Consider the following 5000-nt stretch of genomic DNA (forward strand, 5'->3'; position numbering starts at 1 on the left):
TCTCTCTCTCTCTCTCTCTCTCTTCAGACCCTCTTTGAGAGAGAGAAAGAGAGAGATTAATAAAGAGAAACGGAGAAGAAAAGATCGAAAGATAGATAGATAGATAGATAGATAGATAGAGATAGATAGATAGATAGATAAATAGATAGATAGAGAGAGAGAGAGTGAAATGAGTGAATATTAAAGAGAAAAAAGGAAAATAGAAAAATGAAAAAAATCGATAGAGAAAAAGATAAAAGGGCGGGGAGCTATTGGTGAGATATAAAATAATAAGAAAAAAATAAAAGAGATGAAAAGGTTAAACCATATATAGAAAAAAACAAAACAAAACAAAAACAAAAACGGGAAACAGAACAAAAAAAAAAAAACTTATCAGGGAAAAAAATTGTCTCAGTGTATTACCATACTGAGCCCCTCCGCCCCTCCCCCTTCCCTGGATGTCACCTCCCCCCTTCCTCGGATGTTACCAAACCCCCCTCCCCATGTCTCCTTACCCCCCCTCCTCTCCCCATGTCTCCTTACCCCCCCCTCCCCCTTCCCTGGATGTCACCTCCCCCCCTCCCCCCCTTCCTCGGATGTCACCAAACCCCCCTCCACCACCTCCCCCCTACCCCCTTTCGCCCTCGATCCCGTGCGGTTCCTTGAGCGCGGGTTCCTTTGCGGTTCTTTCACGCTGCAACTGTCATGTAGGATCTTGCGGGCAGGATTCAGGGGGATAGATCCTGCTGATATTTATTTATAACCGGGATAAAGGATCACCTGCCGTGGCTGGCCTGGTCCGGTCGGGCGTGGAGGGGGGTGGGTGGGGTGGAGGGATGGAGGGAGGGGGTGGGGGGGGGTTGGTGGGGGTGGGATGGGGTCAGGGGTGGAGGGAGGGGGTGGGGGGTGGGGGGTGGGATGGTCAGGGAGGAGGAGGGGTCGGGGGTGGGAGGGAAGTGGGGGGAGGTAGGGGGGTGAGTTTAGAGGGGTGACGGGGAAGAGGGGTGAGGGGGAGGGAGGTGGGTGGGGGTGGAGGGGGTGTAGGGTGATGGGACCAGGGGGGGAGGAGGGGTGGGGGGGTGGGTGGGATGGGGATGGGAGGGGGTGGTTTTTAGGTAGTTGGGGTAGGATTGGAAGGTGGGGAAAGATGATGGGTGGGTGGTGGGTGGGGAGAGGGTGGTAGGGTAGTTAGTTGCGGTTTAGAGGGGTGATGGGGAGGGGGGGGGGGTCGTGGGCAAGGGGGGGTGGGTGGGGTATGGGGTTATGGGGTGGGGGGAATGGGGGGATGGGAAGTGGAGGGTGACGGGGAGGGGGAGAAGAGGGGGAGATGATAGGGGGATGTGTAGGAATGGGGGAGGAGGTATTTGCATAGATATGTTTATACAAATACAGATATAAATAGATAGAAAAACATACATATAAACAGACATACACTTACATAGATACAAACAAACACAGAAACATACCTACAAAAACACACACTTACACACACAAACACGCACACACATACACACACAAACACACACACACACACAAACACTCCCCCCTCCAACAAACACAAACAAGCACAGAAACACACACGTTTTCGTTAGATCACATGATTAATTATTTTGCAACTAAACAGGAAAATACAATTCATCAGTCTTGTGACTTGATATAAAATACTTAAGTCATATTACAGATATCATGTTCACATTGAGGCAATTTCTCTAATACAAAATTCCACTGTGAAATTACACAAGCACTATGACTTTGACAGCGTTTGATCTGCGAATCATTAAATGAATCAGGTGTTTGTGTATTGCCAACCACGTGATTTTTATTTCATTTCTCCGTGACACTCTTCCCTCCCTCCTCCTCCCTTCCCCCTTCCTCCATCATTCCCCTCCTCCTCCCTCCCCCTCCTCCCTCGCCAAAGGAAGTTTATTGAGCTATGCTCCTTTTTTGGCATTTTTCTATGCTGCTCTTTTTCACTTTGTTCTCTTTCTCTCTGTCTGTCTCTCTTTTTCTCTGTCTTTCTATCTGTACGTCTGGCTCTCTGTCTGTCTGACTGACTCTTCCTATCTCTCTATTTCTCTTCTTCTCTGTCTTTCTATCTGTACGTCTGGCTCTCTGTCTGTCTATCTGTCTGTCTCTTGCTCCTCTCTTTCTCTCCCTCTCTCTTCTCCCCGTCTTTCTGTCTGTACGTCTGGCTCTCTGTCTGTCTGTCTCTTGCTCCTCTCTTTCTCTCCCTCTCTCTTCTCCCCGTCTGTTGCCATCCCAAACTCCCCTCTTGCCCGCAAATTAGCAGAATCGGAAAAGGCCATTAGCACCGACCGCATTCTCTCCCTCTTGCTCTTTCGAAGATCTTTATAATCTTGCTCATCTTTCATTTCCTTTCTCCTGTTCTGCTAAATTCAATTTCTCTCTCTTTCTCTTTCTCTCCCCCTCTCTCCTTTCCTCCCTCCCTTTCTCTCTGTCTGTCTGTCTAGGTCTCTGTCTCTCTCTCTCTCTCTCTCTCCTCACGTCCCCCCTTTCCCTACCCCTCTCTCCCTTTCCCTCTTCCTCCCCATCCTCCCATCTCTCCAACCCCCCTCACCAACCTTCCCCATCCTCCCTCCCTCCGTCCTTCCCCCTTACGCCCCCTCACCCCAACAACCCCCTGCCCATCCCCTACCCCCTACCCCTACCCCCACCCCCCTTTGTAACAGATCCCCAAAGGAGAGTTTTAACTTCCCCCCACGCGGCGGATCCTTCAATTAGCGTCGTTTTAATCCGGACACTCGAGCCGATTGCGTCACGTCCTTTTAATCCAGAGAGGAGATTTACTTGTTCTTAAAGCCCCGGGCGTGTATTATTGGAACGAGCGGAAGAGTTTGGAAGTAATGGAGAATGGGTTGGTATAGGAGAGGAGGAGGTGGAGGAGGAGGAGGAAGAGAAATGAGAGGAGGAGGAGGAGGAGGAAGAAGAAGATGGATAGGAGGAGGAAGAGGAAGAAGAAGGAGAAGGAGGAGGAAGAAGAAGAAGAAAAAGGATAGAAGGAGGAGGAGGAGGAAGAAGAAGAAGGAAGAAGAAGAAGAAGAAGAAGGAGAGGAGGAAGAGGAAGAAAAAGAAGAAGAGGAAAAAAAGAAGAAAATGAGAAGGTAGAAGAGGAAGAGGAAGAAAAGAAGACACACAGTTATTAAAAATCTTTAAAAAAAGGTGAATGATAATTGCTGTCCAAATCAAAGGAAGAACAAATAAACAAATATACCGAATTTAAGATTAATAAAAAGTCATCATAACCCAACTTTGAAAAATGAAAACAAGATAGATAACTCGCAGCCAAATAAAAATAAAAAATAGCCCCACCCCCTCCTTAATAAAAAGAGAAAACCCTTTAAAAAGAACAAATATCTTTCAGAGCCATAAAGTTCACATCCCTTATCATTTAAGAAATTATCTAAAAAGAGGAAAAGAAAAGAAAAAAAGAGGAAGGGGAGACTAGCGTACTTCTCCTCCTCCCCCCCCCTCCCGAAGAAAAAAAAAGATTGTGGTAAGATTGGTTAAAGTCTTTGGTTTCATCACTTACCTAATGTGACTTTTTCCAGCGTCATTTTGCCATTGGTTACAGAAGTTGAGTTGAGATGAGGAGGTAAAATTTGCGGGGGTTGAGTTGAAGGGGTAGAATTTGCGGGGTTGAGTTGAAGGGGTAGAATTTGCGGGGTTGAATTTATGAAGTTGATTTGCGGGGTTAAAGTTGCGAAGTTGAGTTGAAGGGGAGAATTTACGGGTTGAATTTGCGAAGTTAAGTTGAAGGGGTAGAATTTACGGGGTTAAATTTGCGAGGGTTGGGTTGAAGGGGTATAATTTACGGGGTTGAATTTGCAGGGTTGAGTTAAAGGGGTAGAATTTGCAGTGTTAGGTTGGTGGGGTAGAATTCGTGGGGTTAATTGAGGGGGAAGAATTTCTGGGGTTGAATTGAAGAAGTAAAATTTGAGGTTGAATTGTACGGGCAAATTCTGGCTGATAGATAAGAGTAGAATTGACGGGGTTGAGTTGGAGATAGATTAGGAATAAATAGACGGGTTTCAAAAGAAGTATTGAATCTTAGAATTAGGGGGTTAGAGAGGGTGGGAGGGAGGGAGGGAGGGGAAAGGGTTAAGCAAGGGGTTATAATTAGGGTATGATATGAAAGTTATTGTTAGTGTGAAAATTAGTAGAAATATGATTGAGTTGAGTTAAGGAGGAAAATTGAATCATGCAATTTTTTCTAATTACAAAGTCAACAAACCACATAAAAACTAAAACAAAGATGTGTGTTCTAAAGAAATCACCTTTAAAACGATCGTCTTTGTCACAGCGGGCCCACGAGCCTAAAATCATTAATTGATTACATTCTACTTATCTAATCAAAATATCAAAATCCAAGAGCTAATCATACCCACATAATACAATCCAACATAATCAAATCTCAAATCTATCAAACTAAAATTTATCATTATCATCAATTTGAAATTCTTGAACTCGATAAAATATATATATATATTTTTTAAATTTCTTCATAACCGTTACACATCATACAAAGCGTTAACGACCTTCGACCGGCCGTCACGTGCATTCGAGTTTCAGAGCGGTTGAGGAAGAAAGAAAGAAAGAAAGATTGAGAAAGAAGAGAGAATGAGAAAGAAGAGAGAGAAAGAGAGAATGAGAAAGACGAGAGAATGAGAAAGACGAGATAAAGAAAGAATGAGAAAGACGAGATAAAGAGAGAATGAGAAAGACGAGATGAAGAGAGAATGAGAAAGACGAGAGAGAAAGAGAGAATGAGAAAGACGAGAGAGAACGAAAAAAGATAGAAAGAGAAAACGAAAGAAGATAGAAAGAGAAAACGAAAGAAGATTGAAAGAGAGAACGAAAGAAGATAGGAAGCAGAGAACGAAAGAAGATAGAAAGAGAGAACGAAAGAAGATAGAAAGAGAAAACGAAAGAAGATTGAAAGAGAGAACGAAAGAAGATAGGAAGCAGAGAACGAAAGAAAGAAGGAAAAAGAGAAAGAACGA

The sequence above is a fragment of the Penaeus japonicus genome, unplaced genomic scaffold (genome assembly GCF_977035675.1).
Source record: "Penaeus japonicus unplaced genomic scaffold, GWHDUDI00000001_assembly GWHDUDI00000031, whole genome shotgun sequence".
NCBI lineage: Eukaryota > Metazoa > Arthropoda > Malacostraca > Decapoda > Penaeidae > Penaeus > Penaeus japonicus.